This window comes from Sceloporus occidentalis, unplaced genomic scaffold, assembly GCF_023333645.1.
Source record: "Sceloporus occidentalis isolate IW3139 unplaced genomic scaffold, rSceOcc1.0.p SCAF_9, whole genome shotgun sequence".
NCBI lineage: Eukaryota > Metazoa > Chordata > Lepidosauria > Squamata > Phrynosomatidae > Sceloporus > Sceloporus occidentalis.
The window spans coordinates 40578987-40595590 of record NW_028316989.1 but is presented as its reverse complement, the minus strand read 5'-3'; positions in this window follow the sequence as shown (position 1 = coordinate 40595590).

Sequence of the window (16604 nt, the reverse complement as noted above, 5' to 3'; positions counted from 1 at the left end):
GCCAATGATTTGTTGCTAATCAAGTACCATTTTAAGCCTTGCTCAGACTTCTGTTGGTATATTGCAAGCCAATAAGATATTGCAATGAAAGATAAGTTTATCAGGGTCAGGCACACAACAACAAGAAGAAATGAACTGCAACAGTGAGTAATGTAAAGTACTGCACTTAGGTAGAAAAAATTAAAATGCCTACATATAGGATGAGGCTTAACAAGAAGACTACACGTGAAAGGGATCTAGGAGTCCTAGTAGACCACATGTTGAACATGAGTCAACATGAGTGTGATGCGGCAGCTAAAAGGGCCAATGCGATTTTAGGCTGCATCAATAGAAGTATAGTGTCTAGATTGCATAATTGTCACTTGCTATTTGATGTTCTTTTGTTGTCTGTTTTATTGAATCATTTCCTGTATTGCTATGTATTTTATATGTATTATCTTACTAGACAGGCCCCTTCCCCACCACCTTTCCCTTCTCCTTTTGTGTCGTGTCTTTTTAGATTGTAAATTTACAGCGCTTTATAAATAAAGGTTAATAATAATAATAATCGAGGGAAGTAATAGTGGCATTCTGTTCTTCTTTAGTCAGGCCCCAAACACTGAAAATATGATAGAATCATAGAGTTGGAAGGGACCACAAGGACCATCCAGTCCAACCCCATTCTGCCATGCAGGAACTCACAATCAAAGCACTCCTGGCAGATGGACATCCAACCTCTGTTTAAAGACCTCCAAAAAAAGGAGGCTCCACCACTTTGAAGGCTGTTGAACAGCTCTTACTGTCAGGATGCTCCTACTAATGTTGAGGTGGAATCTCTTTTCCTGTAGCTTGCATCCATTCTTCCGGGTCCTATTCTCTGGAGCAGCAGAAAACAAGCTTGCTCCTTCCTCAATATGACATCCCTTCAAATATTTAAACAGGGCTATCATATAACCTCTTATCCGTCTCTTCACCAGGCTAAACATACCCAGCTCCCTAAGTCTGTCCTCATAAGGCATGGTTTCCAGACCCTTCACCATTTCACATGTACATATTTAAAAGAGAAATTCAATAAAGGGAATTTGATTTTGCCATTTTATATAAGGGGTACCATTTTACTATGTCATTGCTTTAAACAGGATGAGAGTATCCATGGATTTTGGTATCCACGCATGTGTGTGTCCTGGAAGCAAACCCCAGGGGATACCAAGGACCCACTGTACCCAAACCCATTTTGGCACAGGAGCTAGTAAATTCTTCAAACACTTTTCCAGGCTTTCACTGTAAAGACATTACATTAACATATGAACTAACAATTTCTTGCCCTTTTCGTGACACTGAATATCTGCTGTCTCAGGGCAGCTGACCAACTATGTTTAATAGTAGGTCGAGCCCCAAGAAAAGGTTAAGAAATATTCACTATGGCATGAAATATCAACCTGTTTAGTAACAGATTAAAATGGATCTTTGGTCCCACCTAGTGGCTGCTATGAATCTGCTGAGCAGCTCAGAGAAGATTCCTTATATGATCCACAGCAATGGTTTTCAGTCTCATAGCAGCATATTGGTCTGCCACATTCAGGAATCACTCATGTAAATCCATCTCCTCAGACAGGTTTAGTGGCAGCCCATGGAGGAATACCCTTTTCATTGCTAATTAGCTTACTTGCTGTTCACCGCTATGATCTTTGGAATAGCGGTATATAAATAAAACAAAATTATTATTATTATTTGTTTGCTCTTTACATATTTTCCCCCTCTGAGATACAGTCTTAATATGGTCAGGCCTATGAGATGCCTTTCAGAAGACCACAAATCCTTATTACACTATTTGGCTCCTGATAACACCCCAAAAGTTTTGCATCTCCTAGTTTGGTGCTATGTCACTCCTATTAGTCTTTATCATTACTATACAAAAACTTGCAAGACTTCATCTATATTTCTCACTTAATTGTGAACTGTTTAACTTTCAGTATCAGAATTCAAAAGACGTAAATCCTTGCGTCCAAGGATTTTCTTGAATGTCCAGCCATGGTGCCATAAATCTGTCATCCAACATTTAATTAAAGCAAAGACCTTGGATTCTTTAGCTTTAAAAGTAGGGTAAAAGAAAGTGCAACAACTTACAAAAAAACTCACCACACATATAGTAAAACATGAAACCCTTTCACATTATACAATAAGAACCCAATGATCTCACTGCCATATTTCTACTCTATTGAATTATGGGGTTTGCATGAATCCTGTACACACACCACAATCTACTGGAAAGCACAAGTGCATCTTTCTGAGTGTTTTTGAATATGACTATGTTTTATGGAAGAGAGATAGCTTCGCTCACAGTGAAACCCAATAGGTCTTTGGGGAGCTGCCTGAGTTGTACATCTGGGAATCATCACACATTCGGTTGGTTGGTGAGGCAACAGGAAAAGTATGATGGGTCACAGATGTGAAATGTGGAAATGCTCCACAAAACCTTTGGTTGAAAGTTTCACAAGCGCACGTTTCAAAATTCTTCACTTGCCAAATCTAGTTCACTTTTTAAAGTGAGGCTGAACAGCGGAATTGAGACAGAAAGCCAGAATATATGCAAGAAAGCAATTAAACATTATTTAAATGGCATTGATGTTGTTTCTGATATGGAGCATGGCTTGCAAAAGTAATTTTGGGACTACAGCTCACATAATCCCCCATGCAGCATGGCCACTGACATCTTGGGAAAGCATGAAAGGTTGCAGGTCCACTTAAAAAGAGAGTAAGCTTGGGCACCCCATTCACCCACAGACCTAAACATTTTCACATTATGTCATTCCCAGGGTGACTCCTCCTTTCAGCCCCAAATAAGTGGTTCTCAAGAGAGTGGTCTTGAAATTCTCAGCACAATGTCTGCTACCCACATTTTTGGTTGTTAACCACTCCAAGGAATGTGAGTATGGATACCATCCTAAAGCCATGAGAATACATCTCATCATCAGGCATCAAACTACTAGCCCTGTTTAAGTAACTGAAGGGATGGCACATTGAGGATGGAGCAAGCTTGTATTCTGCTGCTCCAGAGACTAGAACATGGAACAATGGATGCAGGCTATAGGAAAAGACATTCCACCTCAACATTAGAGAAATTTCCTGACAGTAAGAGCTTTTCGACAGTTGAACACACTCCCTTGCAGAGTGGTGAAGTCTCCTTCTTTGGCTTGTAAACAGAGGCTGAATGGTCATCTGTCGGGGATGCTTTGATTGTGAGTTCCTGCATGGCAGGGGGTTGGATTGGATGGCCCTTGTGGTCTCTTCCAACTCTATGGTCCTATGATTCTACTATAAGCATACAGTCGACCCTCGGTATCCATGGGGGATCCGTTCCAGACACATCCACCCGTGGATACCAAAATCCACGGATGCTTGAGTCCGCAGTGTCCCTAATGGCAGCGCATCCACACAGCCACAGAGCTTCAATGGTGGTGCATACATGTGGCCGCTCTGCCATTAGGGATAGCTCCCATGGTTTCCAGTGGTGGTTCATGCATGTGGCTGTGCTGTCATTAGGGACAATACGACCCATTGTCTCTAATGGCAGTGCAGCGTGTGCATGTGCCACCACTGGGGACAATGAGGGCTGTCCCTAATAGTGGTGTGGCCACATGCACAGGCCACCATTGGGGACAACACAGGCTTGCCATCTCCAGATGGTTGAATACATGGATGACAAGTCCATGTATACAGAGGATGGACTGTCCAATAAACTATGCCAGGAAATCCAAGGGGACTCAGATCCTGACATTCTGCCTCCCCAAAACTATTTCACCTCTTCACCAAAATGGATGCAAAACTAAATAACTCTTTTGCTTTGTTGTCGTTGTGTGCCTTCAAGTTGTTTCTGGCTTACAGCAACCCCAAGGTGTCCCTATCACAGGGTTTTCTTGGCAAGCATTGTTCAGAGGAGGTTTGCCATTGCTTTCCTGAAAGTCTTAGTGGCATTTATTTATAAAATAGTGTGATACTCGTTCTGGACCACAGATGGCAGTGACCTCTTGCGATTGTAATAGAGAAACTTTGCCTCCATGTGAGGAAGCCCAGCATCAAGGAGAGATCTTCAGAACTGCTGTAAAATCAGTCCTCTGAAATACAGTCAATTTTTTCCAGTAGCAAACCATAAAACCCATTGCTGTTCATTTTATTTTCCTCCATTATATGAGAAAGTGCCATCCACAGTTCATATACATGAAGTCTCTGGGCCCATGCCCAAAAGACTCTTCACCACTTGGAAAAGTCATAATGGGTGGGAGGTTGAGGATGCAATCCTAGAGGTGTAATAAGATTCTTTGGCCTGTCTCACAGATGCATAGTAGACAAAGACGACTTTGCTTTCTGATGGTTCAGTGTACACAAATGTAAAAAGGCCAGTGTAATTCTAGGATGTATTGCCAGAACTATAGGGTCCAGATGAAAAGAAATAATAGATCTCACCTGGAGTGCAATTGGTTGAGAGTTGGCTATGTTTAATCTGGAGAAGAGACTGAGAAGAGAAATGACAGCCATCTTTAAATCCTACATTTGAAAGGCTATCAGGTGGATAACGGAGCAAGTTTGTTTTCTGGTGCTCCAGAAGATACGACTTGAATCAAATTACAAGAAAGGAGATTTTGTCAAAACATTAAGAAGAGCTTCCTGGTTTTAGGAGCTGTCTAACAGTGAAACAGCCCACTTGGAAAGATGGTGGGTTCTCCTTCAATGCAAGTTTTTAAACAGAATTTGGATAGCGACCTCTCAAGGATAATTTAGTTGTGGATTCTTGCATTGGCAGGGGGTCCAACTAGCTGGTCCCTGGGGTACCCTGCAACTTTATATGTGCCCATGTTAGTAAAAATGCCAGCAGAGAAAGTGGAACAGAAGCACTTGTAATGCAATGCCCTTTCTGGTTAATATGATGGCACTGTTTATGTCAACACAAGCCGGCCGCAGAAGGACTCCTGCTGAAAATCTGTCTGATCATTCAGATTAATAAGTAAACATCAGCTTTCCTTGCTCCAGCAGGCCCAGTCATGACTTCAGTGGTTTCCACTCCTTCATTTATTTATTTAAGGTGCGAGCTGCCTTTTGTGTTATTTTTAGTGAAAAATGGGTGAGCCCATTGGTGCCCATTCTCCATGCTAGTTTATCTTTCCACTTGTGACTCTGCTGTTGTTTTGTGTCTTCAAGTAATTTCTGACTTACGACGACACTAAGGTGACCTTCTCACAGGGTTTTCGTGGCAGAATTTGTTCACAGGGGTTGGCCCTTGCCTTCTTCTGGGGCTGAGAGAATGTGACGTGCCCAAGGTCACCCAGTGGGTTTCCATGCCTGACCAGGGACTGGAACCCTCATCTCTCAGTGTCCTAGTTCAACACTTAAACCAGTACACCATGCTGCCTCTTTGACTTTTCTGTTTTCTGGAATTGTCTCCCAACCTCCTATTCCTAGACTTTGTGGATCCCTTTTCTTTCCTAGTCCTTCTCTGGAATCATTCTATCCCAGTCAACTACACTACAGTTATTATGTAATAATAATCCTTAAAATCCTAAAATCCTTAAATGGCATTCAAAACAGCATCAAAGACACATGTCTTCCAACAGGCCTACCCAATCAATTTTAAATCATGACTACTTAATATGTATACCGACTCTTATGTGTGTATTTAATGGCTTTATAGTACAGGGGGTCCTTGGCATTCACTGAGATTTGGCTCCAGGAGCCCCTGTGGATACCAAAATTCAGGGATGCTTGAGTCCCATTAAATACAGTGGCATGGTGAAATGGTGTCCCTCCTATAAAATGGCAAAAACAAGATTTGCTTTTGGAATTTATATATATATATATTTTAATATTATCAAGCCGTGGATGCTTGAGTCCGTGGATGAAATATTGGTGGATACAGAGGTCTGACTGTGTGTTATATTTTAACTGTGGATTTATGTGTTTTTAGTTGTGTTTTGTATTTTAATGTGATGTACCCTGCCTCAAGCCTTGAGGAGAGGAAGGAAAGAAATATAATAATAACAACAACAACAACAACAACAATAATGCATATGTCCTACAAGCATTCTTTTCAAAAATAGGCTTTCAATTGTACAATGCCTTTTCTAACTCCCTGCACTAAAAAAAGTGTCAAATAGAAAGCATGCTTTGCTCCTTGCTGACACTTTATATCAGCAGCAGTTTATGGTTTTTACATAGGAGTAAGTAGTCCTTATCTGCTGTATAGCAATGATTCATTTATGAATCTGCCTGAGTTGAGTAGGAAAATTAGCTGTTCATGCTGACTCATCAGAATTGTGCTGCCAAAATTCATACTTCTCAGACCTTTAAAAATGAAGATAGGTTCACAATAGTGTTGCTAGATCTTCAGGCCTGGCTCAGAATTTCAAGTTTTCATGGGTGATCTCCAGGTGGGATATGAGAGTACACACTCTCCAGTTTTGGAGAGCTCAGCTCCACCTGCGTTCAAATCTCAAGCTAAGCAAAGAAAGCAGTGATGTGCTGTAATTTCAAAGAATTAATTGATTTGTTGTTGCAACCTGCAAAGCTTTTCTAGAGGCTTTTGTACAGGTTGAGTCTCCCTTATCCGGGATTCCAAAATCCTAAACTGTCCACAATGTCGCTGAAATGGTGACAACTTTACTGTCTGATGGTTCAGTTTACAGTACACAAATGTCATTTCATGCACAAACTTAAAACACTGGGTATGCAATTTCCTTCAGGCTATGTACATAAGGTGTAGACCAGGGGTAGGCAACCTGCGGCCCATGGGCCGCATGCGGCCCGGCAAGGCCTTGGGACCGGCCCCAGCCCAGTCCTGCCGCCGATTGCCGCCGGAGCCTTTGGCCTATCAGGAGGAGGCGGGCAAGAGGGGGCAAGCGGCGGGCAAGGGGGGCAACTGTCTATAGAAGCCTCCGAAACATGCATTTATATTAACATTTTTAAAAAATCAGCAAATTTTTTAGCGTGTCCTCGATATTTTAAAAAAAGTGTCCTCCATTTGAAATTTTTGTCCTACCTTTGACCCGGTTTATTTATTTATTTATTTATTTATTTAAAAATTAATTATTTATTTTTTGGCTTCGGCCCCCCAGTTGTCTGAGGGATGGCAACCCGGCCCCTGGCTCAAAAAGGTTGCCTACCCCCGGTGTAGACAAAATATAAATTAATTTCACATTTAAATTTGGGTCTCATTTCCAAGATACTTCATTATCTTTTGCAGATATTCCAAAATCCAAACTGCTTCTGGTCCCAAGCATTTCAGATACAGGAGACACAGTCTGTATTTACTTTAGCTAACTTCCTAGCTAGCTTTTGCAACTGGCAAAACGAACAAGTCCAGTCATTGCAGCATCAGGGCTCACTATCTGATCTGCCCCCACCTTCTGGCTAGAAGCAAGTAGGCACATTATATGTTCCTTATTTCATCTCCCTAAGTATGTGAGAAGCAACAACTGCCTGGTTTCACCTTGACCTGGGAACAGCCCTTTAGTGAAGATTTATGTTTTAATTTCCAGTCTGAAAATATGCTCTCTCATGATATCACTAGCATCTGTCCTTAGGTCTCATGTTTTGGTTGGAAACCCCGGGGATGGACAGTCTCGAACTGTCAACCCTAATTCACAATAATCCACAAATCTTTCAGTTTACAAATTTTGATTCCAATAGCCTCCCTTTAATGTACAACATGGTGATTAAATCATGTCTTAAGTTCCCCCCTCCATTTTTTCACAACTGTACAGTTTTCCCAGTCTTATATTCTGTTTCTAGTTGCACACAATATGCTATGTCCAATTGCACACTAAAGCAACAACCTGCCTTCAGATCCTGGCTGACGCTGGCAACTCTTGTCATGTCAAGACACCATCAAATACTGACTCTTATCAGATACTTTCAGATCTTTGGATGCAGTTGCAATGTCTTTGGCTATGAACTGTTGATGCACATTATCAAATATTGAGAATATTTCATGAATATCACACTAAAAACCCATAAAGTAATTTCTGGGAGCAAATCAGTTTCAGTGCTGTTATTACTAATAACTAAATAGCAATGTTTATTTATTCTTAATTTTTTTCCGATCGTGTCTCAGGAGAGGCTTTTTTTTTTAATGGCTTGTTCTTGCCAATAGAGCATGGTTAGTATATTTTGCCCTGAAAGACAGAATGTAGCTATCGATATTTATCAATAATCTATCCATTCATATGTATTGTTTTGTCAAATGCCAACTACAGTATGATATGTTGAGGTTACAACTCACTCTAGAATGCAAGTTATATGAACTTAAAGGGACTTTTTTAAAAGAAAGAAAGAAAAAGAAAGACATAATATAAATTAAGATAAGTCATGTAGGGCAGACTGAGGCTAGAATCCAAGCCAACTCATGTGAATTTCAGGTCAACCAATGTCTAATAGCATCTCTGTAGGGATTAGAAGCATTGCCTGCTAGTAAACTGAGCAGTCAGAAACGCAAAACTCACTCATCCATTGAAGTCAAGTTGAACATTTACTGAAGCATGACTCAAATCAATATATTGAGTTCCAGGTAAAGTTTGTGGCAAGAGGTTTGTCAGGCAAACGAATGGAGGGTCCACTGTTACAGTACGGTTGATACTTATACAATGAAGTTTGCCTCCTGTTGACTTTGCCCCTGGTATGTGCTCCGAAAGTTCATCTCCAGCTGATTGGTTTCTATCAGGGTCACTGGATATTTGCTTATTTATTGGATATATACCCCTACCTTTCTCTCCCAAAATGGGACTCAAGACAAAGAACTGAAGAAACATTCCTGTTTTGAACTACAACTCATAGTTCAAAATTATTTCTGGGGAGGCTCTGGGAATTATTAATCCAAAAAGGAACTTTCACAAGTTCTGTCCAAAGCAACTTATTGTAAGATGAATAAAAATGCAGTTAAAACTCAAAACAATTTCACACATTGAAATGCAAAATTTAAAAAGGCCCTTCCCCAAAGCCACTCACATACTCTCCAACTGTCCTAACTAACCAGGAATGGTCCCAGTTAATCCTCTGTCATTCTACTTCTTCAATTGCTTTTAAAATGCCCTAGTTTCTTTCATCTCCTCCTACTGTTCCCTTTGTCCTCAATTTACTTCACCTGCTGCAAACTGAGTTAAAGCGAAAAAAGTAGTTTGCACTCAGTTAACTCAGCAAGGAAGGAGAAGAGAGAAGGAGACAAGGCTGCATCCGCACTGCAGAAATAATTCAATCTGACACTTCTTTAACTGTCATGGCTCAGTGCTATGGAATTCTGGGATCTGTAGTTTTGTGAGAAATTTAGCCTTCTTTGTTAGAGCACTCTGTTATCAGAACATCACAGTTCTTGATTGTCAAACCTCATAGAGCCTCCCTGCCATATTTGTCTGCTTCTAGAAAGATTTTCTCCAAGCCGACTGATACCTCCCTTGGGTGAATGGGCCATGCTTTTTATCTACATAAGCAACAAAATTTCCTGTCTGAACATTGCAAATAGATGGAATTATAATCTACATCTTTTTGAGCATAAAAGGAAAGTGTGCCTTGATGTTTAATCCAAATATCACGAGTTTGGGAAACTGTACGAGATCTAATGGTTAAGAAGGTATGCTTAAAAGTCCATGACTTGTTGCTGGAAAAAATCCAAAGCCAGAGGGAAGATGCTTAATGAGATTTTCATCAGTCAGAGGGAAGGATTTCAGTAATCTATATGAATCTTGCCCTTCTGCATGATTAGCAGAGTAAAATAAATTATGGAAAATTGCAGTGTAATATATGCAAAAGGAATCATTTGCATCATTTAGTTTCTGTTGTCCCAGTGTCTGAGCTATATGAATACAGAATTATTGTTCTTTTCTTTTTTTAGTGAAGAGTACATACATCCTGGAACAATATAAATTTACTTGTGTATCTTATTCCTATATTGCTCCAATGTAATTTTAGGCTGCATCAATAAAAGTATAGTGTCTAGATCAAGGGAAGTAATAGTGCCACTCTATTCTGCTTTGGTCAGGCCTCACCTGGAATATTGCATCCAGTTCTGGGCACCATAGTTCAAAAAAGATGTTGATAAACTGGACTGTGTCTAAAGGAGGGCAACTAAAATGGTGAAGGGTCTGACAACCATTCCCTTGTAGTCTCTTCCAACTTTATGATTTTATGAAGTATCCATCAGTTGGTACTTAGCTACTGTACTGCTTCTTGACTCTTAAACAGAAAGCAGATTATCACTTTGGCTCAGAGTATTGAAGGTGACGATATAAGACCCATGCAGAGGTTCTAACAGCATGTCTTGTGCAAATACAAGTCGTGATGTGTTCAAAGGAACTTACTCTCATAGAATCGTAGAGCTGGAAGAGACCACAAGGGCCATCCAGTCCAACCCCTGTCATGCAGAATACAAAGTTAAAGCACTAATTCTGACCTGGTAGTTCAAACGCAAATCAAACAACACAAGAGACACTGCAGACTGAGCCAGCCAGAAAAATCATCAATAGTAGAACACATCATAAACCATCCTGGCCATAGAATGCTATTTGAAAACACTGACGTTCTGGACCATGCCAACAACTATGAGATCAGAATGATTGGGGAAGCTATTGAAATCCACAAACAGCTGGACAACTTCAACAGAAAAGAAGAAACACTGAAAGAAAGAAAAGTCTGGCTTCCAGTCCTGAAAAACACCAAAATCAAGATACCCCAGATCAGGGGTTTTCCCCGCAGACAATGGATTGCTATTAAAGACACACATCTATCACTCATATCATCCCACCTTCAGACCTTGCCATTCAACAACAGATGAACACACAGATTAACATGTAAATCACTTCCTCCAACCCAAGGGTCACACAAGTGTGTAAAACATATATATATATATATATTCACATAAAAACTATGGATGCCAGTCGTGAATGCCTTCTACTCACATTCCTAGATTCCTTTCACCTGTACTGCATCAAGCCAGGTGTCACCCATTCTATATTTGTGCATTTCATTTTTACTGTCCAAGTGTTGTTTCAATGGTTTAAACAAGGGCTGAAGAAACTCCAGCCTTTCACATGTTTGGGCCTACATCAGCCACAGTCCCTTATACATGATGATGCTGGATGGGACTGATGAAAATGCTAGGCTTAAAGATCTGGAGGGCCAAAGACTCACCCTGAATGGCTACACAAATCATCCCATTTGTGCCTCAAGGCAAGCACATCTGGCAGTTTTTTAAGATTTCCAAAATCTGCAACGGACTAAGGATCAGAGATAGCAGAAGAATAAATGGAAATTAATGTGTATACCAGCAATAGCAGCACTATAGAACTCTCCTAAAATTCTTTTGTCTGTCTCTAGCACTAGTTAGGCTGCATACCAGAATTTGGAAGCATTTTTGGACTACAGTTACCAGATTCCCCAGCCAGCATGAAGAATTCAAGCTCTGATGAATAACCCTTTGGTCTGAAGAGATGTGTTGCCAGAACAGCATCTGCTTTATTAAATCAAATTTTCCCTAGGCTGTAAGTTACAGTTCATTTGTATTTTCAGTTCCCAAAATGTGGATTCCTTCCAGTGATTCACCCCTTCTCCAAGATGCAGTTCTGGAAATGGAAGGAAGTTCTGCCTGTGAAGCAGGTGAGATGCCTAGGAAATGTGCTTCCCACCTTTCCAAAACAGGTGACCTCTTTAATTATGGTGGACATCTGAAACTCTTTTCTCCCTTTTTGCCCAAAATCAACATATTTCACCCGCTCTTGCCTTCAAGCTGTGCACGTCTCTACCAGTCCAGATAGGCATCTGATGTTCTCCAGTTGTTTCCATTTGGAAAGTGTAAATATAAAATGTTAATTACCGTGCCCCGAGTTGAGTTGGCTCCTTTCTTTCCTTCCTTCTTGTTACTGAATCTAGTACTGCCTTCCAGCATACTTAATCTTGTATTTTGGCATTGGCAAAATGAAATGAATGGAACTGATGTTTGTCAGCAGGAGGGAATGTATTACAATCTTCTCCTTAAAAATGATCCCCAGCAAAAAAAGAACGAAGACCTCATATTGAGACCACCAATCCCTTGAGACTGAGTGGGACTGGTTTCCTCAGATTTCTGCCAACATAAACTACACATTCTTATGAAGATCAGGACACTATCACACTATGGACTTTATTGCACGAGACTAGCAAAGCAAAATTATAACAGGATAGTAATTTCTGTGGTATGAACCTTATCACACAACGCCATGTCTGTCCTGTTGTTGCTTTGTCTTCCATCCATTCCTGGAACACTCCTTTTTGTTGATGAGCAAAACCTATCAATGGCTCCCAATCATGCTGCTTTTCCACTACTGGATTCATGTGTGATACATTCCTCCCACAGGAGTTCTGCTACGCAGGCAGTCCTGTAGTGCAAGTAGGTATAATTATTCCAAACAGGCTGGTTTTCTTTTTCTTTTTTCAATTTCTTTTCTTTCCTTTTCTTTCCTTTCCTTTTCTTTCTTTCTTTCTTTCTTTCTTTGTGACTGCACAATTGAAAAACAAAATAATAAAAAACCAGACCAAAAGGCATGCTGAGAAGGGCATAGGGCAGGAAGGTGGAATTATAAAGACCACCTGGAAAAGACAGTGCCCAGAACTATAGCAGCAGCCCCATGGAACTTTTGTAGAGCGGCGCAAAAACACATATGCCAAAATAAGTATGATTGCATTTCCTACACTAACATGTTTATGGCATCTTAGCAGCCTGGTGTGATAAAAGTCCTACACTGTTAACACACTATTGTTCCTCTTTAAGTGCTAGGGCTGCCTCCTGTGCAGTCCTGGGATTTGCAGTTTAGGGATGAGCAATTAGAATTCTCAGCCAGAGAGCTCTTAGGCCTCACTAAACTTTTTTTTAGCCTGGAGAAGAGACAGTTAAGAGGTGATATGATAACTTTATTGAAGTATTTGAAAGGGTGTCGCATTGAGGATGGAGCAAGCTTGTTTTCTGCTGCTCCAGAGACTAGGTACCTTATCACACACATTATTTTCCCCGTTATGGGCACTGGAAGGGGTTGCTTGGGGCTGCACAATGCCAAGAAAAAACACATTTTACCACACACCAAAATGTCCTCAAAATGGCCCCATTCCATCGCCCAGCACCAAGCCATTCCCATTCAGTGCTGAGGCGCGTCATTTGGCTCGGCCAGAGGACTTCCGTTCCGGATCCCCCCATGTAAGGGGAAATCTGCGTATGCTCATGCCCCATTGGAAACAATGGGGCACATGCTCAGAACCTGGGACAGCGCATGCACCATTTCTTTAATTGCAGTGTGGCTTCTGCATAAACTGGAAGCCGCATATAGTGAGCCTGTGTATGGTGCGGGCGCACTGTAGTCATTATCAAGAAGGCTTTTCTCTGGGGTATGTGTCAAGTTATGTTTTTAACTTTTGTATTTTTAATGTAATTTTATATTGTTTTAGCCAAATGATTTCAATTGTTTTACATTTTTTTATTGTAAAGTTTTAAATTGTTTTTATCTGTAAGTTACTATGGCATATCAATGAAATAAATAAATAAAGGAAGGAAGTAGTGGTAGTAACATCAAATTTAAAAGGAATGTGTGTGTGTGTGTCCAGAGACTTCCCACCATCACTTCCTATTTAACAAATACCAAGGTATGAGCAAAAGCTGGTTTCTGTGCACATTTTGAAGGGTTGTCAGGGCAAAAAAATCATTACTTACTGGGCATATGCCACCTGGGAGGATTGCTGTACAGATCCCATTCATTTCAGTGAGGCATCTTGCATGGTGGGTTATGCCCGTCTGCATTAAGCAGGATTGTAAGTGTACAAACATAACTGTTCCCAAAACAGTCCCCCAAAAGATGTGTGTTTGTGTTTCTGGGTGTCTGGGTGTGAGAGAGAAAAGACTTGGGATACAATACCCTCCCCTTCCCAAACTCATGTATTTCTTTCAAACATGAAATAACTTTTGAAAGAGGGACGGCTGTGGTGAAAATCAATATCTTTCCTCTAGCTCAGTGTACTTCAGAGAAAAGTCAGTGAGTGCCTCAGCCCTCAACGTGCATCTAAAAATTCTCCGTTTCATTCCCTGTGGTAGCTCTCATAACTGTACAGATACTTCATCTAGTATATATTGACTTTGTAAACAGCGGTTGTTCGCTAGCACCCGGATCAGTATTCTGGACCAAGCTTCTGCGTGTGGCAGCAGGAAGATTTTGACACGTGATTAGATGCTTTCTTACTCATGCTCTTTGTACGATTCCTTGCATGTCCCTAGATACAAAATCAATGGGTACATATGAAGCATTGGTGGTTACCTAATGCAGTAGTATAGGGATGCTTTGCGCACTCATGAAAAGACACTTTCTTGGGTTTATCTGGGATGTTGGAATATAAGATGCAATGAGGATTGCAGTTGTGGCTGATGAGAAAACAAGGTGAGGGTGTGCCCCTTGCAACTCTTGCTATGGTCATTGCCAGCCCTACCATGAGGCATCCTCAGGCAGTAGATGCATAAAGGTGGCAGCAAGGTATTGGCTGAAATTGCTGGGCGCCACATAGTTTGCCTTGCAGCTCCTAAGATAGCCTGATGTGTTCCAGTGTGGTGGCTGATGCTGCCCCATTGTCAGTTCTGAAAGAGGATTCATTTTCCATTCAGCGTTATTTATGGAATAATAATAATAATAATAATAAGTAGTAGTAGTAGTAGTAGTAGTAGTAATAGCTATATTTATAGCTCACTTCCTTCCCCCACAAAGGCTGAGAACCAAGACAGTTTACAAATTACAATGATCACAATATAGTTAAGAACATTAAAAAGTCAACATTAAAATAGCATTAAATGATGAACAATAGAGCCCATACAGACAGGCCAAAATAAAGCTCCTTCAAGTCACTTTGGAGGTATGCTATTTAAATGATGCATATGTCCTAAGAGGCCAGAAGCCATGCCAAACCCACACTACAGTCCTAAGGACTGGAGTGCAGCTTTGGTGCAGTTTCTGGCTTCTTAAGATGCATGTGTCATCTGAACAGCATACTTCCAAAGTGACCCGAAACAGCTTTATTTTGGCCCGTCTGTTCAGGCTCAATAGTAAAATATTTGAACAGGTACACTTAAAAACTATTTAAAAACAGCACCGCTTAAAACACCCCCTTAAGCGTTAAAATTAGTTTACTTGCTAATTAGCTTACTTGCTGTTCACCGCTATGATCTTTGGAATAGCGGTATATAAATAAAACAAATTATTATTATTATTATTATTATTATTATTATTATTATTATTAAAAGCCCTTTCCTTGGAAACCTTCAGTTTTGGTAGCCTGTCAAAATAATATTAATATTAATAATTTTTAAAAAGCCTTCACCTGCCACTGGAAGGACAGCAAGGGGGGGGGGTCTTTTAGCCTCCAGAGTGCCTTAGCTTTTTAGCCTTAGTGTTCCAGATCGGAGCGGAGCTGAGCCTGTGAAGGTGGTAGGACTGAAAGAAGGGCCTCTGCTGAAGATCTCTGGTTCCTGGAAGGCTCATATGGGGAGATACGGTCTGTCAGATAGCCAGGACCAAAGCCATATGGGGCTTTATAGGTCACGACCCAACACTCTGAATTGTGCCTGGAAATAAACCAGGAGCTGTTGGAGCATTGAATTGTATGAGTCCTGTAGCCAATTTCAGCTAACACTCTGGTTGCAGCACTTTGTAACAGCTGATGTTTCCAAATAGTCTTCAAACAGGGGTTTCGGTGGGCATTAATATTTAACAGGATTATATCAGAACTGTGTTATTGCACTGTGCCCATTATTTTAAAAAAAATTGTTAAAATACCCAACAACAACCATTCCATAGAATAGAGAATGAGTATGCAGCAGTTCTCTTGGGAATTCTTGGGAACCTTGGTGTTCTCCTAGTTCAAATAGTTGGGTTATTTTTGTGGTGGAGATCCATGGGGAATCCCCAGAGGAGCAGCAATGAAACCATACCTACATTGTGCCCACAACGTAGGCACAATATCTCAGTGAAGTAGAATGGGACATTCGCACTCAAAGTGACTACTAAATGAGATGGAATGAGACATTCACACTACAAAGTGATTACATAACAGGATAGGGAGCTATTAATGGATTATTTCAAGTGGGAAATGAATTGATTTTCAAATGAGCCAACAGCATTACAGCATGGTACAAAACCAGGAGAGCATAACATCATGCAATAAGCTTCAGGAAAAGACGAGACTAACACAGTGCAATTGCGGTATAACAGTGTCGTGTGATAAACTGCATAGATGCTGCCATCACTATCATGGTGTTCCAAAATTGGGCCCCTGCAGTTACAAACTAAAAAGGTTCCGGAACTATTCCACGTTTCAGAAGAACCCCAACAACTAATAGTTATAACAGCCCATTCGTACTCTGATTTAACATTAGGTGACATACAAATTAAGCCCCTATATGACTGGTAAAGAGGCAAGATCACTTAAGGTATTCTAGGTATAACCAGTTCCATCTTGCAGATGCTAAATGTGCTCACCATGCCAAGCACACACATCACGCAGCACGCAGGTGGCAGTCAGATCCTATCACTGTTGGGAAAACACAGCCTTAGAAAGACTCAGTGTGACAGTGAAATGGAAGG